At 44.4% G+C, this 25467-nt stretch overlaps 3 pseudogenes; all 3 read right to left on the reverse strand.

Annotated features, from left to right (window-relative positions):
- Positions 1–4727: 4727 nt before the first annotated feature.
- LOC149464431 (Ig-like V-type domain-containing protein FAM187A pseudogene) lies at positions 4728–5848 on the reverse strand (annotated as a pseudogene).
- Positions 5849–11368: 5520 nt separating this feature from the next.
- On the reverse strand, positions 11369–12758 carry LOC149464432 (Ig-like V-type domain-containing protein FAM187A pseudogene; annotated as a pseudogene).
- A 5688-nt stretch (positions 12759–18446) lies between these two features.
- LOC149464433 (Ig-like V-type domain-containing protein FAM187A pseudogene) lies at positions 18447–20118 on the reverse strand (annotated as a pseudogene).
- Between the last annotated feature and the right edge of the window lie 5349 nt (positions 20119–25467).

A 25467-nucleotide genomic window follows, 5' to 3' on the forward strand; every position in this document is an offset into this window, starting at 1 on the left:
CTTATAGCAAAGAATTACTTTGCTATAAGCAAGCATTTACCTGAATGACTTCGATTCATTCAGGGTTTTTTTTGTGCTTAGCTGTGATTTTGCTACGGCTAATCACATGACATAGCTGGGCTGTGATTGGCCCAGCTTCTGCATGTGATCGCTGTGACCATTCACAGCTAGACACTACACTAGTATACAATGGATGGTATGAATGAAGCCATCCATTGTATACAACTGTCATGTGACCTGCTGTGATTGGCCACAGGTCACATGGTACTGGCAACGGGGCCGGTACTCAGATCTGTCATAGGCTGTGCCCGAGGTACACGGCTGGTGACAGATCGCGCTGCTGCGTGGCTCTGCAGGCGCGCAAACTGCGCATGCCCGAAAGGACGCCATATGGCGTCCACTCGGAACGCTGAGGGATTTTGCTGGCTGCCAATCGGCCATTGGCCGGGCGGAAAGAGGTTAATAAACAGCCTGCATGAGTGGATGCTGTAGTAAGCCCCGTGTGAGCGAGCTCCTACTACCTTTTTTTTTTTTTTTTTTTTTACAGTGTTATTTTTTTACATTCTTTTTTTTTGGGGGGGCGGGTGATCATTGAGAGGGGAGGGGGGCAGTACAGGGGAGGTTGGTGCAGCTGGTCTATTTGCAGAGTGAAGTCCCCCTGTGGCACCCCTGCAACACCCAAAGCGGTCGGGAGGGGACAGGAGGAGCAGCCTGCAGCCACGGGGGGGGGTGGGGGGGGGGGTGGGTGGGGGATCGGTTCTGTGGGCGGGGGGATCGGTGGTGTTGCACTGTATAGAGTGCTGGGAAAAGCCATCCACCTCCTGATAATTCTGCTTCCCCCAGCTCTGTGTGTAGTTTAGGAATCCTGCAGCATGATGGTTAGGGGGAGGGGTGCTTAGACCCCACAGTGTTCAGAGCAGCCTGAGGGGTGCCACTGAAATCCCCCCAGATCCAGCTTTGATTGATACACCCTCTGTGAACAAAGTCTTAAAACAAGCAGTGAGGAGGTGACATATTACCTCATCACTGCCTTTCAAATACCACAGCGAATAGCTTTTCAGAGGGACGTTGAGGCCTGCGCACATGTGAATAAGCCTTACAGCAGAACTACACGTCCGCTGTCACCAGGGATTTTTGAAAATAACAGAATAGGTGTAGGTAGTCCTCCCTTCCGAGTCATCCCTTATTGACTTCTGAGCACCGTCCCTTGGTTCCACCCCCTACCCATCCTCCACTACCTCCCCTTTTCAGAGAATGTATTATTTTGTGGTGCTAAGTAATTTGTTAATAACAAGAAAAGCTGTAAAGTATATCCCCTGCAGCCAGGAATAATAGATCCTCCCAAGCAACAATAGACCCCTGCCAGCAACACAGAGACTTCTTAAACTAAATATGTTTTGGGTGTTTTAGGAAATCAATCAGCCTAAAATGTGCATTTCAGAGTGTGCAGTAAATTAAAAAAAAGGATTTCCCAGTGATAAAAACATGAGCAGCGAGGGGGGGGGAAGTCATCCAGCTGTTGAACTGAGCACAGGGTCTGTTCTGTACTCACATAGGCACTGAGACTAAGCAAGCACAGGGATCCCTGGCCATCTTCTGTGCTTACATACAGCATCATCCAACCTTCACACTGACCGCACAGCTCTGAGCAACTTCCACGTGATATGGAAGCCGGGCTAAGATGCCGCAGGATCAGAACCACATGCTCCAGCAGCCTTCTCTCAGTGCCAATGAGCTCTCCAACCACTCTACATACTAAGAAACCTCAGTCTCTATATACAGTTACAAAATCCTCCACCTAATGGAGACTAATACATGAAATCAGGTACTCCCTCCTCATCTCCACTCCCTACTGACCTCTGGTCCCTTGGTACCACCACCCACCACCCACCTCCCGGTATCTCCCTTTTTAGAGAATACAGAACCAAGTATCATTTTGTGGAGATAATAATTTGTATGGAATTTCATAAAAACAAGAAAAGCAGTAAAATATATCACCCACAACACCCCCTACAACAAAATACACCCCGGCAACAATAGATCCACCAAAGAAATAAAATACCCCCACCAGCAACACACAATCTTAGCAAACTAAATGTCATCTTTTAGGGATTTTAAATAAACTAGAAAAATGTATTCTGTATATAAAACTACAACTTATAGACACACACATATATATATATGAAATCAGCATTAACTGTAGCACCACCCCACACACACTAAAATACCAGCACCCAACAACAACAGATCCCCCTCAACAGTAAATCCCTCCCTGCATTAACAATAGACCCCTCATAATAAAATACCTCCCCAGCAACACACAATCTTAGCAAACTAAATGTCATCTTTTAGGGATTTTAAATAAACTAGAAAAACTTGGTCTGTATATAAAACTACAACTTATAGACACACACACGAAATCAGCATTAACTGTAGCACCACCCCACCCCACACACACTAAAATACCATCACCCAACAACAGATTCCCCTTAACGATAGACCCTTAACAGTAAAATACCTCCCCAGAAGCAATAAATCCCCCAGTACTCCGTATCAATAGTCTCTCCAGCACCCCTTGCCAGTACTTACATTCAGTGCTGGAACTGCATCAGCGGGTAGAACCATATATGAAAGCTCCTCCAATAGCCAATCAAAGGTTGTGCAGCTGTAACACAAGGCTGAGAGGAAGGGATCCCCCTTCGAAACGCGTCAGCTTCATCTTGAGAGTCTCCCCTCTCGATGGGACACGTACGTGTCTGCTATTCCAGTGCACTGATGTTGGATTTGATATGCTTTTATTATTGCTACTGTTGTGAGTATATATCTCAATTCAGTAAATGTACCCTTTATTTACTGAGGTAATGCGCAAGGTTGGTGCACTTTTGTTTTTGTTGCACACTGAGCAGGCAGGCTTTTATTGCAGAAGAGACATGCAATAAATTACACCTACCCGCCTGCTCCCAGCCATCCCCGGACTGTAAACTGAGCTGCAAATGGCAAAGTACCCCCCCCATACCCCCCCTCCACACACACACACACACACACACACACCATGTTAAGGGCAGGTGGCCTGGTATGTTTCAGAAGGAGGGGGCAGCATGCTCGTCCCCCCTTTCCTGGCCTGCCAGTGTGGGGGGCCTCACGCCTTTTTTAGAAAATTTTTGACAACTGCCAGCTCTTTTGTTTACATTCTGCTATCAGCAAGGAATCCACCGCTGACAGCAGAGATGACTCGTGGTTGTTAGAGGTAGTTGTTTAGGAACCGGATCCCGCCAGCATTTGTCCCACCATGCTGGAACCACATGCATTGCACACAGTTGCAGGGTGGTTGAGGCATAGCCTAAGTCTGGCCATACAATAATCAACCAGCAGGTTACATAGTCTGGCTGAAAAAAGACAAAAGTCCATCCAGTTCAACCATAGAGAAAAAAAAAAAAAAAAGTTATAATCCTATACCCACAGTTGATCCAGAGGAAGGCAAAAAACCCAGCAAAGCATGATCTAATTTGCTTCTGCTGGGAAAAAAAATTCCTTCCTGATCCCTCGAGAGGCAATCGGATATTCCCTGGATCAACTTTACCTATAAATGTTATTATCCAGTTATATTCTGTGTATCCAAGAAAGAATCCAGGACTTTTTTGAAGCAATCCACTGAGCTGGCCAGAACCAACTCTTGAGGGAGCCTGCTCCACATTTTCACAGCTCTTACTGTGAAGAAACCTTTCTGTGTTTGGAGATTAAATCTCTTTTCCTCCAGATGTAAAGAGTTTCCCTTTGTCCTCTGTGATGACCTCAGGGTGAATAACTCTACACCGAGTTCACTATATGAACCATTGATGTATTTATACATGGAGATCATATCCCCCCTTATGTATTATACATGGAGATCATATCCCCCCTTATGTATTATACATGTTGATCATATCCCCCCTTATGTATTATACATGGAGATCATATCCCCCCTATGTATTATACATGGAGATCATACCCCCCCCCCTTATGTATTCTACATGGAGATCATATCCCCCCCTTATGTATTATACATGGTGATCATATCCCCTCTTATGTATTATACATGGAGATCATATCCCCCCTTATGTATTATACATGGAGATCATATCCCCCTTATGTATTATACATGGAGATCATATCCCCCCTTATGTATTATACATGGAGATCATATCCCCCCTTATGTATTATACATGGAGATCATATCCCCCCTTATGTATTATACATGGAGATCATATCCCCCCTTATGTATAATACATGGAGATCATATCCCCCCTTATGTATTATACATGGAGATCATATCCCACCTTAATCTCCTCTTCTCAAGAAAGAATAAATTCAGTTCCTCTAATCCTCAGATTGAAGGAAAAAAAAAGATCCAATTCCCTCACCCACACATTTGAGATGGACGGGGTAATCACTCCCACAATGCTGTTGTATTGTACCGGTGGGGAGCCCTTCCTGCCGGCAGAATGCATGTTGCACGCGGTTGCGGAGTGGTTGTGGTGTAGCCTAAGTTACATGAATGGACTACATTGGGCCGTGGTACAGCCTGCCAGCTGCAACATGCAGTGTCAATTCTACTGTAGCTGTGAAACAAAGCATCACGACCACACTGTGTGCACAGCCCTGAATGGCTGCATGTCCATGTTCAGGTGGGCAGTCAGTAAAACCGCTGAGAACAGCTGGATATTACTACCTGATCCTTGGCCCGGGAACAAATCCTTACACCATATCTGCTATGCATGCCGACGGTGAACACCTAAAATTGTAGGCACAGCATTTTAAGCAATGGATCATTATAAAGATAAGGCAAAAGATGGCAAAAAAAATGCCGACAACAGTCAAGGCGAGGATGGAGTCGGAATCTTCAAACTTGCGCTTCTCTGACGGGTCGTTCTGAATAGACAGCTTAATTCCAGCTTTAAGCTGTCCCTGGTGCCAGCAGTAATATGTGGCTTTGTCACTCTTCCTGACATAGCGGAAGTTCAGGTTATTGCCATGGTCTATGTAGATCCTCGTCGCCGTCTTCTGTCCAATCAGATATTCCGATTTGTAATATCTTCTGTTGCCTTTATCCCAAGCGACAGCATCTGTTGGTTTGGCGCCTGGGCAGGCAAGAGTAAGGCTGCTCCCCAAGGTGTGGGTATGTTTTTCTGTTGGAGCCCTGGAAAGAAATGGGATGTAATCCTTGATTTTGCCAAGTTTGTGCATCCAATGTTTGATGGTTCCTTTAATTCCCGGCTGCCTGTCATGGCAGGGGACCAGGCAGCTCTTGATGAATATTTCTGGTCTGCGGTCAGAAAGTTCCGTTTTCAGGTTTTCAGGAACAGCATGTGAGCCGCAGGAAACAACTCCATTCTCTGCCAGCATGTACCTAGGATCCAGATAGGTACTATTGACATAGCAAAAGCCGATCTTTCTTTTCTCCCCGCGTACATCACAGCGGTCACACTTGCTCCATTTCCAGAAGGCGGTGAAGGCAGTCAAGTGTTTGGTTTCCAGGTCTGTCTGCGGCTGTTGGTGGTGCTCCTGAAATGACACGTAGGCACTGGAGCTGTCCTGCACATCAAGGTCGTACCCCCAGTAGAATGCTCCATCGCCGTTTCCACAGATATACAGTCCTGAGTCTGTCACACGAGCCTTGTGGATGATGATGCTGTATACTTTGATGCTGATCCTCGACTCCAAGTAAAGCGACTTCTGTTTGCCGCCATCTCCCGCCCGTGTCAGCGGCCGAGTTTCTAAACTGTCGGCTGACTCTTTGTAGAACCAAAAGACAGGACTCTTTAAATCCGGTCTGCATTGGCAGCTCAGCTCTATGTTCATGTCTGTGCCGTATGCCACACTTTCATAGATCGGAATGGAGGGGCACGCATGTCTGGTGCCCATGAAAATTATCAGCAACAACAGCACCACGTACTGCTGTCAATTGCCAACCGACGAGTAGCAGCAAAACGCCGAAGAGTTTTCTGAATTCCATCGCAGAGCAGTAACCGAACGGTCTGCTCAGTACTGAAGCCAGAGTCTTCTGAGGAGCTGTGAGCCAGGCTGCTTGTTTGCTGTGATGTCATAGGGCACAGTGGTTGCCATGGAAACCTCACCTAGGCATTGCAATGGAAGGGGCTGGAAGAAAACAGTGAGCTGCTCTCACAGATAGATTGCTTTGGTCTGGAAGATGTAACAGACATTACTGGATGGAAATTGCCACATTTCTTACATTGATAAGCACAGAGCATAGGAATCAGCCTATAGAAAGCAATCAGATGTTAGATTTCATTTGATCTGATTGGCTGCAACAGGCAAACCTTGTTTTCCTTATGTAGTTTTTATATATAATGAGCTCAATGAATGGACATTTAACACAAGGATAGGGCTGATTATTATCTGTGGGGGTGTAATTTTCAGTCTCAGACTCAGATAAAACTAGATCTGTGGTAGGGATGTGAGGGGTGCAGTGCGGGTCAGTTACAAAACAAATTCAAATTCCAACTGTCATGTGATAGCTGCAGGTCTGGATGTGAGACTCTTATGTCTAGAAACCCCAAACACTAAAGCTATGGCAATGGCTCCCTTTTTGGCTCTAAGGCTCCTTTACACCAGCAGCATCCAATGCAATGACAAGGCGCAAAGAAAACGCATTGTAGTCCAACACCATGTAAAAACAATTGTCATGCTGTGAACAGACCCAAAATGTAACCCTGCAAGGCTCAACTACCTGGTTTTGTTTTTCCTTAGGTATTTTTTATTCATTCTATTAGAAAAAATATTAGTTTTTTTTTTCCTTTAATATTTTTCTACTTTAACCTCTTCCATACCGGGCACTTTTACCCCCTTCCTGCCCAGGCCAGTTTTCAGGTTTCAGCGCTCTCACACTTTGAATGTCAATTGCGCGGTCATACAACATTGTACCCAAACTAAAATTTTATCATTTTCTTCACACAACTAGAGCTTTCTTTTGGTGGTATTTAATCACCACTGAGGTTTTTATTTTTTGCTAAATTAACAAAAGACCAACATTTTTGAAAACAAAACACATTTTTCTTTGTTTCTGTTATAAAAGTTTGCAAATAAATAATTGTTCTTCATAAATTTAGGCCGAGATGCATTCTGCTACATGTCTTTGGTGAAAATAACCCAAATTAGGATGTATTTTTTAGTTTGTAGGAAAGTTATAGAGTTCACAAACTATGGTATAGATCTGAAAATTGATCAATCCTGAAGTACTGACAGCCAATCTAATTTCTTGAGGTCCAAGAATGTCAGAATAGTACAGATATCCCCCAAATGACCCCTTTGTGCAAAGTAGACAGTCCGACGTACTTCATAAGAGGCATGGCGAGTTTTTGAAGTTGTATTTTTTTTGTCATAATTTTTCGGAAAATGAAAAAATTAAAACAAATTTCACTTTTTTTTACATACTGTCACCAGTGCAGTACAGTGTCATCATATAACTGGCTTGGCGGTGATCAGGGACACTGACTGGTGACAGTATGAAAAAAAATATATATAATTTTTTTTCATTTTTTTATTATTTTTAATTTTTTATTACATTTATTTCTTTTTTTTTTAATTTTTTTTTCATATTTCACTATGACTAAAGTAGTACAATGTTACCATAGTACCATTGTACTACTTTGGTGAAGTGATCAGTATTTTTTTTTTTTTTTACACAATTTGCTTATTGCAAAGAATTACTTTGCTATAAGCAAGCATTTACCTGAATGACATCGATTCATTCAGGGTTTTTTTTTTTTGTGCTTAGCTGTGATTTGGCTACGGCTAAACACATGACATAGCTGGGCTGTGATTGGCCCAGCTTCTGCATGTGATCGCTGTGACCATTCACAGCTAGACACACTAGTATACAACGGATGGCATGAATGCAGCCATCCATTGTATACAACTGTCATGTGACCTGCTGTGATTGGTCATAGCAGGTCACATGGTACCGGCAACGGGGCCGGTATTCAGATCTGTCATAGGCTGTGCCTGAGGTACACGGCCAGTGACAGATCGCGCCGCTGCGTGGCTCTGCAGGAGCGCAAACTGCGCATGCCCGAAAGGACGCCATATGGCGTCCACCCGGAACGCTGAGGGATTTTGCTGGCTGCCAATCGACCATTGGCCGGGCAGGAAGAGGTTAATAAACAGCCTGCATGAGTGGATGCTGTAGTAAGCCCCGTGTGAGCGAGGCCTTACTACCTTTTTTTTTTTTTTTTTTTTTACAGTGTTATTTTTTTATATTCTTTTTTTGGGGGGAAGGTGATCATTGAGAGGGGAGGGAGCAGTACAGGGGAGGTTGGTGCAGCTGGTCTATTTGTATAGTGAAGTCCCCCTGTGGCACCCCTGCAACACCCAAAGCTGTCAGGAGGGGAGAGGAGGAGCAGCCTGCAGCCACAGGGGATTGGTGGTGTGGGCGGGGGATCGGTTCTGTGGGCGGCGGGATCAGTGGTGTTGCACTGTATAGAGTGCTGGGAAAAGCCAACCACCTCCTGATAATTCTGCTTCCCTCAAGCTCTGTGTGAAGTGCAGGAATCCTTCAGCATGATGGTTAGGGGGAGGGGTGCTTAGTCCCCACAGTGTTCAGAGCAGCCTGAGGGGTGCCACTGAAATCTTGGGGGCCCAGCCCCCCAGATCCAGCCTTGATTGATACACCCTCTTGTGAACGAAGTGAATGAAAACAAGCAGTGAGGAGGTGACATGTTACTTCATCACTGCCTTTCAAATACCACAGCGAATAGCTTTTCAGAGGGACGTTGAGGCCTGCGCACATGTGAATAAGCCTTACAGCAGAACTACACGTCCGCTGTCACCAGGGATTTTTTTAAATAAAAGAATAGGTGTAGGTAGTCCTCCCTTCCGAGTAATCCCTTATTGACTTCTGAGCACCGTCCCTTGGTTCCACCCCCTACCCATCCCCCAGTACCTCCCCTTTTCAGAGAATGTATTATTTTGTGGTGCTAAGTAATTTGTTAATAACAAGAAAAGCTGTAAAGTATATCCCCTGCAGCCAGGAATAATAGATCCTCCCAAGCAACATTAGACCCCTGCCAGCAACACAGAGTCTTCTCAAACTACATATGTTTGGGAGTTTAGGAAATCAATCAACCTAAAATGTGCATTTCAGACTGTGCAGTAAATTAAAAAAAAGGATTTCCCAGTGATAAAAACATGAGCAGCGAGGGGGGGGGGGGGGGGGGGGGGAGAAGTCATCCAGCTGTTGAACTGAGCACAGGGTCTGTTCTGTACTCACATAGGCACTGAGACTAAGCAAGTACAGGGATCCCTGGCCATCTTCTGTGCTTACATACAGCATCATCCAACCTTCACACTGACCGCACAGCTCTGAGCAACTTCCACGTGATATGGAAGCCGGGCTAAGATGCCGCAAGATCAGAACACATGCTCCAGTAGCCTTCTCTCAGTGCCAATGAGCTCTCCAACCACTCTACATACTAAGAAACCTCAGTCTCTATATACAGTTACAAAATCCTCCACCTAATGGAGACTAATACATGAAACCAGGTATCCCTCCTCATCTCCACTCCCTACTGAGTCAGCGGGTAGAACCATATATGAAAGCTCCTCCAATAGCCAATCAAGGTTGTGCAGCTCTAACACAAGGCTGAGAGGAAGGGACGCCCCTTCGAAATGCGTCAGTTTCTCCCCTCTCGATGGGACCCGTACGTGTCTGCTATTCCAGTGCACTGATCTTGGATTTGATATGCTTTTAGTATTGCTACTGTTGTGAGTATATATCTCAATTCAATAAATTCACCCCTTTATTTACTGAGGTAATGCGCATGGTTGGGGGGCGCTTTTGTTTTTGTTGCACACTGAGCAGGCAGGCTTTTATTGCAGAAGAGACATGCAATAAATTACACCTACCTGCCTGCTCTCAGCCATCCCCGGACTGTAAACTGAGCTGCAAATGGCAAAGTACCCCCCCCCCCCCCCCCCCCCCCACACACACACACACACACACACACACACACACCCACCCACACCATGTTGAGGGCAGGTGGCCTGGTATGTTTCAGAAGGAGGGGGCAGCATTCTCGTCCCCCCTTTCCTGGCCTGCAGTGTGGGGGGCCTCACGTCTTTTTTATTTTTTTGACAACCGCCAGCTCTTTTGTTTCCAAAATTTGATTTGAATCCACCGCTGACAGCAGAGATGACTCGCGGTTGTTAGAGCAAATTGTTTAGGAACTGGATCCCGCCAGCATTTGTCCCACCATGCTGCAACCACATGCATTGCACACAGTTGCAGGGTGGTTGAGGCATAGCCTAAGTCTGGCCATACAATAATCAACCAGTAGGTTACATAGTTACATAGTTAGTCCGGCTGAAAAAAGACAAAAGTCCATCCAGTTCAACCATAGAGAAAAGAAAAAAAAAAAAGTTATAATCCTATACCCACAGTTGATCAAGAGGAAGGCAAAAATAACCCAGCAAAGCACGATCCAATTTGCTCTGCTGGGAAAAAAAATTCCCTTCCTGATCCCCTGAGAGGCAATCGGATATTCCCTGGATCAACTTTACCTATAAATGTTATATCCAGTTATATTCTGTGTATCCAAGAAAGAATCCAGGACTTTTTTGAAGCAATCCACTGAGCTGGCCAGAACCAACTCTTGAGGGAGTCTATTCCACATTTTCACAGCTCTCCCTGTGAAGAAACCTTTCCGTGTTTGGAGATTAAATCTCTTTTCCTCCAGATGTAAAGAGATCCCCCTTGTCCTCTGTGATGACCTCAAGGTGAATAGCTCTACACCGAGTTCAGTACATGAACCACTGATGTATTTATACATGGAGATCATATCCCCCTTATGTATTATACATGGAGATCATATCCCCCCTTATGTATTATACATGGTGATCATATCCCCCCTTATGTATTATACATGGAGATCATATCCCCCTTATGTATTATACATGGTGATCATATCCCCCCCTTATGTATTCTACATGGAGATCATATCCCCCCTTATGTATTATACATGGAGATCATATCCCTCCTATGTATTATACATGGAGATCATATCCCCCCTTATGTATTATACATGGAGATCATATCACCCCTTATGTATTATACATGGAGATCATATCCCCCCTTATGTATTATACATGGAGATCATATCCCCCCTTATGTATTATACATGGAGATCATATCCCCCCTTATGTATTCTACATGGAGATCATATCCCCCCTTAATCTCCTCTTCTCAAGAGAGAATAAATTCAGTTCCTCTAATCCTCAGGTTGAAGGAAAAAAAAAAGATCCAATTCGCTCACCCACACATTTGAGATGGACGGGGTAATCACTCCCACAATGCTGTTGTATTGTACCGGTGGGGAGCCCTTCCTGCCGGCAGAATGCATGTTGCACGCGGTTGCGGAGTGGTTGTGGTGTAGCCTAAGTTACATGAATGGACTACATTGGGCCGTGGTACAGCCTGCCAGCTGCAACATGCAGTGTCAATTCTACTGTAGCTGTGAAGCAAAGCATCACGACCACACTGTGTGCACAGCCCTGAATGGCTGCATGTCCATGTTCAGGTGGGCAGTCAGTAAAACCGCTGCTCAACAGCTGGATATTACTAGCTGATCCTTGGCCCGGGAACAAATCCTTACACCATATCTGCTATGCATGCCGACGGTGAACACCTAAAATTGTAGGCACAGCATTTTAAGCAATGGATCATTATAAAGATAAGGCAAAAGATGGCAAAAAAAATGCCGACAACAGTCAAGGCGAGGATGGAGTCGGAATCTTCAAACTTGCGCTTCTCTGACGGGTCGTTCTGAATAGACAGCTTAATTCCAGCTTTAAGCTGTCCCTGGTGCCAGCAGTAATATGTGGCTTTGTCACTCTTCCTGACATAGCGGAAGTTCAGGTTATTGCCATGGTCTATGTAGATCCTCGTCGCCGTCTTCTGTCCAATCAGATATTCCGATTTGTAATATCTTCTGTTGCCTTTATCCCAAGCGACAGCATCTGTTGGTTTGGCGCCTGGGCAGGCAAGAGTAAGGCTGCTCCCCAAGGTGTGGGTATGTTTTTCTGTTGGAGCCCTGGAAAGAAATGGGATGTAATCCTTGATTTTGCCAAGTTTGTGCATCCAATGTTTGATGGTTCCTTTAATTCCCGGCTGCCTGTCATGGCAGGGGACCAGGCAGCTCTTGATGAATATTTCTGGTCTGCGGTCAGAAAGTTCCGTTTTCAGGTTTTCAGGAACAGCATGTGAGCCGCAGGAAACAACACCATTCTCTGCCAGCATGTACCTAGGATCCAGATAGGTACTATTGACATAGCAAAAGCCGATCTTTCTTTTCTCCCCGCGTACATCACAGCGGTCACACTTGCTCCATTTCCAGAAGGCGGTGAAGGCAGTCAAGTGCTTGGTTTCCAGGTCTGTCTGCGGCTGTTGGTGGTGCTCCTGAAATGACACATAGGCACTGGAGCTATCCTGCACATCAAGGTCGTACCCCCAGTAGAATGCTCCATCGCCGTTTCCACAGATATACAGTCCTGAGTCTGTCACACGAGCCTTGTGGATGATGATGCTGTATACTTTGATGCTGATCCTCGACTCCAAGTAAAGCGACTTCTGTTTGCCGCCATCTCCCGCCCGTGTCAGCGGCCGAGTTTCTAAACTGTCGGCTGACTCTTTGTAGAACCAAAAGACAGGACTCTTTAAATCCGGTCTGCATTGGCAGCTCAGCTCTATGTTCATGTCTGTGCCGTATGCCACACTTTCATAGATCGGAATGGAGGGGCACGCATGTCTGGTGCCAATGAAATCATCAGCAACAACAGCACCACGTACTGCTGTCATTTGCCAACCGACGAGTAGCAGCAAAACGCCGAAGAGTTTTCTGAATTCCATCGCAGAGCAGTAACCGAACGGTCTGCTCAGTACTGAAGCCAGAGTCTTCTGAGGAGCTGTGAGCCAGGCTGCTTGTTTGCTGTGATGTCATAGGGCACAGTGGTTGCCATGGAAACCTCACCTAGGCATTGCAATGGAAGGGGCTGGAAGAAAACAGTGAGCTGCTCTCACAGATAGATTGCTTTGGTCTGGGAAGATTTAACAGACATTACTGGATGGAAATTGCCACATATCTTACATTGATAAGCACAGAGCATAGGAATCAGCCTATAGAAAGCAATCAGATGTTAGATTTCATTTTATCTGATTGGCTGCAACAGGCAAACCTTGTGTTTTCCTTATGTAGTTTTATATATAATGAGCTCAATGAATAGACATTTAACACAAGGATAGGGCGGATTATTATCTGTGGGGGTGTAATTTTCAGTCTCAGACTCAGATAAAGCTAGATCTGTGGTAGGGATGTGAGGGGTGCAGTGCGTGTCAGTTACAAAACAAATTTAAATTCCAACTGTCATGTGATAGCTGCAGGTCTGGATGTGGGACTCTTATGTCTGGAAACCCCAAACACTAAAGCTATGGAAATGGCTCCCTTTTTGGTGTCTAAGGCTCATTTACACCAGCAGCATCCAATGCAAGGACAAGGCGCAAAGAAAAACGCATTGTAGTCCAACATAATGTAAAAACAATTGTCATGCTGTGAACAGACCCAAAATATAACCCTGCAAGGCTCAACTACCTGGTTTGTGTTTTTCCTTAGGTACTTTTTATTCATTCTATTAGAAAAAATATTAGTTTTTTTTTTCCTTTAATATTTTTCTACTTTAACCACTTCCATACCGGGCACTCTTACCCCCTTCCTGCCCAGGCCAGTTTTCAGGTTTCAGCGCTCTCACACTTTGAATGACAATTGCGCGGTCATACAACATTGTACCCAAACTAAAATTTTATCATTTTCTTCACACAACTAGAGCTTTCTTTTGGTGGTATTTAATCACCGCTGGGGTTTTTATTTTTTGCTAAATTAACAAAAAAAAGACCAAAAATGCTGAAAACAAAACACATTTTTGTTTGTTTCTGTTATAAAAGTTTGCAAATAAATAATTGTTCTTCATAAATTTAGGCCGAGATGTATTCTGCTACATGTCTTTGGTGAAAATAACCCAAATTAGGATGTATTTTTTAGTTTGTAGGAAAGTTATAGAGTTCACAAACTATGGTATAGATCTGAAAATTGATCAATCCTGAAGTACTGACAGCCAATCTAATTTCCTAATGTCCAAGAATGTCAGAACAGTACAGATATCCCCCAAATGACCCCTTTTTGAAAAGTAGACAGTCCGACGTACTTCATAAGAGGCATGGCGAGTTTTTTGAAGTTGTATTTTTTTTGTCATAATTTTTCAGAAAATGAAAAAATGAAAACATTTATTTTCACTTTTTTTTACATACTGTCACCAGTGTAGTACGGCGGTGATCAGGGACACTGACTGGTGACAGTATGAAAAAAAAATATATAATTTTTTTTTTTATTATTTTTAATTTTGTATTAAATTTTTTTTCTTTTTTTAAGATTTTTTTTTTCATATTTCCCTATGACTAAAGTAGTACAATGTTACCATAGTACCGTTGTACTACTTTGGGGAAGTGATCAGTATTTTTCTTTTTTTTTTTTTACACAATTTGCTTATAGCAAAGAATTACTTTGCTATAAGCAAGCATTTACCTGAATGACTTTGATTCATTCAGGGTTTTTTTTGTGCTTAGCTGTGATTTTGCTATGGCTAATCACATGACATAGCTGGGCTGTGATTGGCCCAGCTTCTGCATGTGATCGCTGTGACCATTCACAGCTAGACACTCTAGTATACAATGGATGGCATGAATGAAGCCATCCATTGTATACAACTGTCATGTGACCTGCTGTGATTTGCCACAGTTCACATGGTATCGGCAACTGGGCCGGTACTCAGATCTGTCATAGGCTGTGCCCGAGGTACACGGCTGGTGACAGATCGCGCCGCTGCGTGGCCGGGCGGAAAGAGGTTAATAAACAGCCTGCAGGAGTGGATGCTGTAGTAAGCCTCGTGTGTGCGAGGTCCTACTACCTTTTTTTTTTTTTTTTTTTTACAGTGTTATTTTTTTACATTCTTTTTTTTTTGGGGGGGGGGTGATCATTGAGAGGGGAGGGGGGCAGTACAGGGGAGGTTGGTGCAGCTGGTTTATTTGCAGAGTGAAGTCCCCCTGTGGCACCCCTGCAACACCCAAAGCTGTCAGGAGGGGAGAGGAGGAGCAGCCTGCAGCCACAGGGGGGGGGGTGGGGGATCGGTTCTGTGGGCGGGGGGATCGGTAGTGTTGCACTGTATAGAGTGCTGGGAAAAGCCAACCACCTCCTGATAATTCTGCTTCCCCCAGCTCTGTGTGAAGTGCAGGAATCCTGCAGCATGATGGTTAGGGGGAGGGGTGCTTAGACCCCACAGTCTTCAGAGCAGCCTGAGGGGTGCCACTGAAATCTTGGGGGCCCAGCCCCCCAGATCCAGCCTTGATTGATACACCCTCTGTGAACAAAGTCTTAAAACAAGCAGTGAGGAGGTGACATGTTACTTCATCACTGCCTTTCAAATACCACAGCGAATAGCTTTTCAGAGGGACGTTGAGGCCTGCGCACATGTGAATAAGCCTTACAGCAGAACTACACGTCCGCTGTCACCAGGGATTTTTTAAAATAAAAGAATAGGTGTAGGTAGTCCTCCCTTCCGAGTCATCCCTTATTGACTTCTGAGCACCGTCCCTTGGTTCCACCCCCTACCCATCCCCCACTACCTCCCCTTTTCAGAGAATGTATTATTTTGTGGTGCTAAGTAATTTGTTAATAAAAAGAAAAGCTGTAAAGTATATCCCCTGCAGCCAGGAATAATAGATCCTCCCAAGCAACAATAGACCCCTGCCAGCAACACAGAGTCTTCTTAAACTAAATATGTTTTGGGAGTTTTAGGAAATCAATCAGTCTAAAATGTGCATTTCAGACTGTGCAGTAAATTAGAAAAAGGATTTCCCGGTGATAAAAACATGAGCAGCGAGGGGGGGGGGGGAGAAGTCATCCAGCTGTTGAACTGAGCACAGGGTCTGTTCTGTACTCACATAGGCACTGAGACTAAGCAAGCACAGGGATCCCTGGCCATCTTCTGTGCTTACATACAGCATCATCCAACCTTCACACTGACCGCACAGCTCTGAGCAACTTCCACGTGATATGGAAGCCGGGCTAAGATGCCGCAGGATCAGAACCACATGCTCCAGCAGCCTTCTCTCAGTGCCAATGAGCTCTCCAACCACTCTACATACTAAGAAACCTCAGTCTCTATATACAGTTACAAAATCCTCCACCTAATGGAGACTAATACATGAAATCAGGTACTCCCTCCTCATCTCCACTCCCTACTGACCTCTGGTCCCTTGGTACCACCACCCACCACCCACCTCCCGGTATCTCCCTTTTTAGAGAATACAGAACCAAGTATCATTTTGTGGAGATAATAATTTGTATGGAATTTCCTAAAAACAAGAAAAGCCATAAAATGCATCACCCGCAACACCCCCTACAACAAAATACACCCCAGCAACAATAGATCCACCCAAGAAATAAAATACCCCCACCAGCAACACACAATCTTAGCAAACTAAATGTCATATTTTAGGGATTTTAAGTAAACTAGAAAATCGTAGTCTGTATATAAAACTACAACTTATAGACACACACATATATATATATGAAATCCGCATTAACTGTAGCACCACCCCACACACACTAAAATACCATCACCCAACAACAACAGATCCCCCTCAACAGTAAATCCCTCCCTGCATTAACAATAGGCCCCTCATAATAAAATACCTCACCAGCAACACACAATCTTAGCAAACTAAATGTCATCTTTTAGGGATTTTAAATAAACTAGAAAACGTAGTCAGTATATAAAACTACAACTTATAGACACACACACACAAAATCAGCATTAACAGTAGCACCACCCCACCCCACACACACTAAAATACCCAACAACAGATTCCCCTTAACGATAGACCCCTAACAGTAAAATACCTCCCCAGCAGCAATAGATCCCCCAGTACTCCATATCAATAGTCTCTCCAGCACCCCTTGCCAGTACTTACATTCAGTGCTGGAACTGCGTCAGCCAACCATATATGAAAGCTCCTCCGATAGCCAATCAAAGGTTGTGCAGTTCTAAGTGCACTGATATTGGATTTGATATGCTTTTATTATTGCTACTGTTGTGAGTATATATCTCAATTCAATAAATTCACCCTTTATTTACTGAGGTAATGCGCAAGGTTGGTGCGCTTTTGCTTTTGTTGCACACTGAGCAGGCAGGCTTTTATTGCAGAAGAGACATTCAATAAATTACACCTACCCGCCTGCTCTCAGCCATCCTCGGACTGTAAACTGAGCTGCAAATGGCAAAGTACCCCCCCCACACACACACACCATGTTGAGGGCAGGTGGCCTGGTATGTTTCAGAAGGAGGGGGCAGCATGCTCGTCCCCCCTTTCCTGGCCTGCCAGTTTGGGGGCCTCACGCCTTTTTTACATTTTTTTTTGACAACTGCCAGCTCTTTTGTTTACATTCTGCTATCAGCAAGGAACCGACCGCTGACAGCAGAGATGACTCGTAGTTGTTTAGGAACCGGAACCCGCCAGCATTTGTCCCACCATGCTGCAACCACATGCATTGCACACAGTTGCAGGGTGGTTGAGGCATAGCCTAAGTCTGGCCATACAATAATCAACCAGCAGGTTACATAGTTACATAGTTAGTCCGGCTGAAAGAAGACAAACGTTTATCCAGTTCAACCATAGAGAAAAAAAAAAAAAGTTATAATCCTATACCCACAGTTGATCCTGAGGAAGGCAAAAAAACCCAGCAAAGCACGATCTAATTTGCTCCTGCTGGGAAAAAAAATTCCTCCCTGATCCCCCGAGAGGCAATCGGATATTCCCTGGATCAACTTTACCTATAAATGTTATTATCCAGTTATATTCCGTGTATCCTAGAAAGAATCCAGGACTTTTTTGAAGCAATCCATTGAGCTGGCCAGAACCAACTCTTGAGGGAGTCTATTCCACATTTTCACAGCTCTCCCTGTGAAGAAACCTTTGCGTGTTTGGAGATTAAATCTCTTTTCCTCCAGATGTAAAGAGTGCCCCCTTGTCCTCTGTGATGTCCTCAGGGTGAATAGCTCTACACCGAGTTCACTATATGAACCACTGATGTATTTATAAATGGAGATCATATCCCCCCTTATGTAATATACATGGAGATCATATCCCCCCTTATGTATTATACATGGAGATCATATCCCCCTTATGTATTATACATGGAGATCATATCCCCCCTTATGTATTTATAAATGGAGATCATATCCCCCCTTATGTATTATACATGGAGATCATATCCCCCCTTATGTATTATACATGGTGATCATATCCCCCCTTTTGTATTATACATGGAGATCATATCCCCCCTTAATCTCCTCTTCTCAAGAGAGAATAAATTCAGTTCCTCTAATCCTCAGATTGAAGGAAAAAAAAAAGATCCAATTCCCTCACCCACACATTTGAGATGGATGGGGTAATCACTCCCACAATGCTGTTGTATTGTACCGGTGGGGAGCCCTTCCTGCAGGCAGAATGCATGTTGCACGCGGTTGCGGAGTGGTTGTGGTGTAGCTTAAGTTACATGAATGGACTACATTGGGCCGTGGTACAGCCTGCCAGCTGCAACATGCAGTGTCAATTCTACTGTAGCTGTGAAGCAAAGCATCACGACCACACTGTGTGCACAGCCCTGAATGGCTGCATGTCCATGTTCAGGTGGGCAGTCAGTAAACCCGCTGCTCAACAGCTGGATATTACTACCTGATCCATGGCCCGGGAACAAATCCTTACACCATATCTGCTATGCATGCCGACGGTGAACACCTAAAATTGTAGGCACAGCATTTTAAGCAATGGATCATTATAAAGATAAGGCAAAAGATGGCAAAAAAAATGCCGACAACAGTCAAGGCGAGGATAGAGTCGGAATCTTCAAACTTGCGCTTCTCTGACGGGTCGTTCTGAATAGACAGCTTAATTCCAGCTTTAAGCTGTCCCTGGTGCCAGCAGTAATATGTGGCTTTGTCACTCTTCCTGACATAGCGGAAGTTCAGGTTATTGCCATGGTCTATGTAGATCCTCGTCGCCGTCTTCTGTCCAATCAGATATTCCGATTTGTAATATCTTCTGTTGCCTTTATCCCAAGCGACAGCATCTGTTGGTTTGGCGCCTGGGCAGGCAAGAGTAAGGCTGCTCCCCAAGGTGTGGGTATGTTTTTCTGTTGGAGCCCTGGAAAGAAATGGGATGTAATCCTTGATTTTGCCAAGTTTGTGCATCCAATGTTTGATGGTTCCTTTAATTCCCGGCTGCCTGTCATGGCAGGGGACCAGGCAGCTCTTGATGAATATTTCCGGTCTGCGGTCAGAAAGTTCCGTTTTCAGGTTTTCAGGAACAGCATGTGAGCCGCAGGAAACAACACCATTCTCTGCCAGCATGTACCTAGGATCCAGATAGGTACTATTGACATAGCAAAAGCCGATCTTTCTTTTCTCCCCGCGTACATCACAGCGGTCACACTTGCTCCATTTCCAGAAGGCGGTGAAGGCAGTCAAGTGCTTGGTTTCCAGGTCTGTCTGCGGCTGTTGGTGGTGCTCCTGAAATGACACATAGGCACTGGAGCTATCCTGCACATCAAGGTCGTACCCCCAGTAGAATGCTCCATCGCCGTTTCCACAGATATACAGTCCTGAGTCTGTCACACGAGCCTTGTGGATGATGATGCTGTATACTTTGATGCTGATCCTCGACTCCAAGTAAAGCGACTTCTTTTTGCCGCCATCTCCAGCCGGTGTCAGCGGCCGAGTTTCTAAACTGTCGGCTGACTCTTTGTAGAACCAAAAGACAGGACTCTTTAAATCCGGTCTGCATTGGCAGCTCAGCTCTATGTTCATGTCTGTGCCGTATGCCACACTTTCATAGATCGGAATGGAGGGGCACGCATGTGTGGTGCCAATGAAATCATCAGCAACAACAGCACCACGTACTGCTGTCATTTGCCAACCGACGAGTAGCAGCAAAACGCCGAAGAGTTTTCTGAATTCCATCGCAGAGCAGTAACCGAACGGTCTGCTCAGTACTGAAGCCAGAGTCTTCTGAGGAGCTGTGAGCCAGGCTGCTTGTTTGCTGTGATGTCATAGGGCACAGTGGTTGCCATGGAAACCTCACCTAGGCATTGCAATGGAAGGGGCTGGAAGAAAACAGTGAGCTGCTCTCACAGATTGCTTTGGTCTGGGAAGTTTTAACAGACATTACTGGATGGAAATTGCCACATATCTTACATTGATAAGCACAGAGCATAGGAATCAGCCTATAGAAAGCAATCAGATGTTAGATTTCATTTTATCTGATTGGCTGCAACAGGCAAACCTTGTGTTTTCCTTATGTAGTTTTTATATATAATGAGCTCAATGAATAGACATTTAACACAAGGATAGGGCGGATTATTATCTGTGGGGGTGTAATTTTCAGTCTCAGACTCAGATAAAACTAGATCTGTGTTAGGGATGTGAGGGGTGCAGTGCGTGTCAGTTACAAAACAAATTTAAATTCCAACTGTCATGTGATAGCTGCAGGTCTGGATGTGGGACTCTTATGTCTGGAAACCCCAAACACTAAAGCTATGGAAATGGCTCCCTTTTTGGTGTCTAAGGCTCCTTTACACCAGCAGCATCCAATGCAAGGACAAGGCGCAAAGGAAAATGCATTGTAGTCCAACACCATGTAAAAACAATTGTTATGCTGTGAATAGACCCAAAATGTAACCCTGCAAGGCTCAACTACCTGGTTTGTGTTTTTTCTTAGGTATTTTTTATTCATTCTATTAGAAAAAATATTAGTTTTTTTTCCCTTTAATATTTTTCTACTTTAACCTATTCCATACCGGGCACGTTTACCCCCTTCCTGCCCTGGCCATTTTTCAGGTTTCAGCGCTCTCACACTTTGAATGACAATTGCGCGGTCATACAACATTGTACCCAAACTAAAATTTTATCATTTTCTTCACACAACTAGAGCTTTCTTTTGGTGGTATTTAATCACCGCTGGGGTTTTTATTTTTTTCTAAATTAACAAAAAAAGACCAAAAATGCTGAAAACAAAACACATTTTTCTTTGTTTCTGTTATAAAAGTTTGCAAATAAATAATTGTTCTTCATAAATTTAGGCCAAAATGTATTCTGCTACATGTCTTTGGTGAAAATAACCCAAATTAGGATGTATTTTTTAGTTTGTAGGAAAGTTATAGAGTTCACAAACTATGGTATAGATCTGAAAATTGATCAATCCTGAAGTACTGACGGCCAATCTAATTTCTTGAGGTCCAAGAATGTCAGAACAGTACAGATATCCCCCAAATGTCAGAATAGTACAGATATCCCCCAAATGTCAGAACAGTACAGATATCCCCCAAATGACACCTTTTTGAAAAGTAGACAGTCAGACGTACTTCATAAGAGGCATGGCGAGTTTTTTGAAGTTGTATTTTTTTTGTCATAATTTTTCAGAAAATGAAAAAATTAAAACAATTATTTTCACTTTTTTTTTACATACTGTCACCAGTGTAGTACAGCGTCGTCATATAACTGGCATGGCGGTGATCAGGGACACTGACTGGTGACCGTATGAAAAAAAAATATGTATAATTTTTGTTTTGTTTTTTTCTATTATTTTTAATTTTTTATTAAATTTTTTTTCTTTTTTTAAGATTTTTTTTTTTTTTTCATATTTCACTATGACCAAAGTAGTAAAGTGTTATCATAGTACCATTGTACTACTTTGGGGAAATGATCAGTATTTTTTTTTTTTTTTTTTTTACATAATTTGCTTATAGCAAAGAATTACTTTGCTATAAGCAAGCATTTACCTGAATGACTTCGATTCATTCAGGGTTTTTTTTGTGCTTAGCTGTGATTTTGCTACGGCTAATCACATGACATAGCTGGGCTGTGATTGTCCCAGCTTCTGCATGTGATCGCTGTGACCATTCACAGCTAGACACTACACTAGTATACAATGGATGGCATGAATGAAGCCATCCATTGTATACAACTGTCATGTGACCTGCTGTGATTGGCCACAGGTCACATGGTACCGGCAACGGGGTCAGTACTCAGATCTGTCATAGGCTGTGCCCGAGGTACACGGCTGGTGACAGATTGCGCCGCTGCGTGGTTCTGCAGGCGCTCAAACTGCGCATGCCCGATAGGACGCCATATGGCGTCCACCCGGAAAGCTGAGGGATTTTGCTGGCTGCCAATCGGCCATTGGCCGGGTGGGAAGAGGTTAATAAACAGCCTGCATGAGTGGATGCTGTAGTAAGCCCCATGTGAGCGAGGTCCTACTACCTTTTTTTTTTTTTTTACATTCTTTTTTTTGGGGGGGGCGGGTGATCATTGAGAGGGGAGGGGGGCAGTACAGGGGAGGTTGGTGCAGCTGGTCTATTTGCAGAGTGAAGTCCCCCTGTGGCACCCCTGCAACACCCAAAGCTGTCGGGAGGGGAGAGGAGGAGCAGCCTGCAGCCACGGGGGGGTGGGGGATCGGTGGTGTGGGTGGGGGGATCGGTTCTGTGGGCGGGGGGATCGGTGGTGTTGCACTGTATAGAGTGCTGGGAAAAGCCAACCACCTCCTGATAATTCTGCTTCCCCCAGCTCTGTGTGAAGTGCAGGAATCCTGCAGCATGATGGTTAGGGAGAGGGGTGCTTAGACCCCTCAGTGTTCAGAGCAGCCTGAGGGGTGCCACTAAAATCCCCCCAGATCCAGCCTTGATTGATACACCCTCTGTGAACAAAGTCTTAAAACAAGCAGTGAGGAGGTGACATATTACCTCATCACTGCCTTTCAAATACCACAGCGAATAGCTTTTCAGAGGGACGTTGAGGCCTGCGCACATGTGAATAAGCCTTACAGCAGAACTACACGTCCGCTGTCACCAGGGATTTTTGAAAATAACAGAATAGGTGTAGGTAGTCCTCCCTTCCGAGTCATCCCTTATTGACTTCTGAGCACCGTCCCTTGGTTCCACCCCCTACCCATCCCCCACTACCTCCCCTTTTCAGAGAATGTATTATTTTGTGGTGCTAAGTAATTTGTTAATAACAAGAAAAGCTGTAAAGTATATCCCCTGCAGCCAGGAATAATAGATCCTCCCAAGCAACATTAGACCCCTGCCAGCAACACAGAGTCTTCTCAAACTAAATATGTTTTGGGAGTTTTAGGAAATCAATCAGCCTAAAATGTGCATTTCAGACTGTGCAGTAAATTAGAAAGGATTTCCCGGTGATAAAAAAATGAGCAGCGAGGGGGGGGGGGGGAAGTCATCCAGCTGTTGAACTGAGCACAGGGTCTGTTCTGTACTCACATAGGCACTGAGACTAAGCAAGCACAGGGATCCCTGGCCATCTTCTGTGCTTACATACAGCATCATCCAACCTTCACACTGACCGCACAGCTCTGAGCAACTTCCACGTGATATGGAAGCCGGGCTAAGATGCCGCAGGATCAGAACCACATGCTCCAGCAGCCTTCTCTCAGTGCCAATGAGCTCTCCAACCACTCTACATACTAAGAAACCTCAGTCTCTATATACAGTTACAAAATCCTCCACCTAATGGAGACTAATACATGAAATCAGGTACTCCCTCCTCATCTCCACTCCCTACTGAGTCAGCGGGTAGAACCATATATGAAAGCTCATCCAATAGCCAATCAAAGGTTGTGCAGCTCTAACACAAGGCTGAGAAGAAGGGATCCCCCTTCAAAACGCGTCTGCTTCTCCCCTCTCGATGGGACCCGTACGTGTCTGCTATTCCAGTGCACTGATATTGGATTTGATATGCTTTTATTATTGCTACTGTTGTGAGTATATATCTCAATTCAATAAATTCACCCTTTATTTACTGAGGTAATGCGCAAGGTTGGTGCGTTTTTGTTTTTGTTACACACTGAGCAGGCAGGCTTTTATTGCAGAAGAGACATGCAATAAATTACACCTACCCGCCTGCTCTCAGCCATCCTCGGACTGTAAACTGAGCTGCAAATGGCAAAGTACCCCCCCCCCCCCCCACACACACACACCATGTTGAGGGCAGGTGGCCTGGTATGTTTCAGAAGGAGGGGGCAGCATGTTCCTCTTTCCTGGCCTGCCAGTGTGGGGGGCCTCACGTCTTCTTTTTTATTTTTTTGACAACCGCCAGCTCTTTTGTTTCCAAAATTTGATTTGAATCCACCGCTGACAGCAGAGATGACTCCTGGTTGTTAGAGCAAATTGTTTAGGAACCGGAACCCGCCAGCATTTGTCCCACCATGCTGCAACCACATACATTGCACACAGTTGCAGGGTGGTTGAGGCATAGCCTAAGTCTGGCCATACAATAATCAACCAGCAGGTTACATAGTTACATAGTTAGTCCGGCTGAAAGAAGACAAAAGTCAATCCAGTTCAACCATAGAGAAAAGAAAAAAAAAAAAGTTATAATCCTATACCCACAGTTGATCCAGAGGAAGGCAAAAAACCCCCCCCCAGCAAACTACGATCTAATTTGCTTCTGCTGGGAAAAAAAATTCCTTCCTGATCCCCTGAGAGGCAATCGGATATTCCCTGGATCAACTTTACCTATAAATGTTATATCCAGTTATATTCTGTGTATCCAAGAAAGAATCCAGGACTTTATTGAAGCAATCCACTGAGCTGGCCAGAACCAACTCTTGAGGGAGTCTATTCCACATTTTCACAGCTCTCACTGTGAAGAAACCTTTCCGTGTTTGGAGATTAAATTTCTTTTCCTCCAGACATAAAGAGTGCCCCTTGTCCCTTGTGATGACCTCAGGGGGAATAGCTCTACACCGAGTTCACTATATGAACCACTGATGTATTTATACATGGAGATCATATCCCCCCCTTATGTATTATACATGGAGATCATATCCCCCCCTTATGTATTATACATGGAGATCATATCCCCCCTTATGTATTATACATGGAGATCATATCCCCCCCCTTATGTATTATACATGGAGATCATATCCCCCCCTTATGTATTATACATGGTGATCATATCCCCCCCCTTATGTATTATACATGGAGATCATATCCCCCTTATGTATTATACATGGAGATCATATCCCCCTTATGTATTATACATGGTGATCATATCCCCCTTATGTATTATACATGGTGATCATATCCCCCCTTATGTATTATACATGTTGATCATATCCCCCTTATGTATTATACATGGAGATCATATCCCCCCTTATGTATTATACATGGAGATCATATCCCCCCTTATGTATTATACATGGAGATCATATCCCCCCTTATGTATTATACATGGAGATCATATCCCCCCTTATGTATTATACATGGAGATCATATCCCCCCTTATGTATTATACATG

Source organism: Staurois parvus, unplaced genomic scaffold, assembly GCF_062004578.1.
Source record: "Staurois parvus isolate SC_StPar_1 unplaced genomic scaffold, SC_StPar_1.0 ptg000151l, whole genome shotgun sequence".
NCBI classification, from domain to species: domain Eukaryota; kingdom Metazoa; phylum Chordata; class Amphibia; order Anura; family Ranidae; genus Staurois; species Staurois parvus.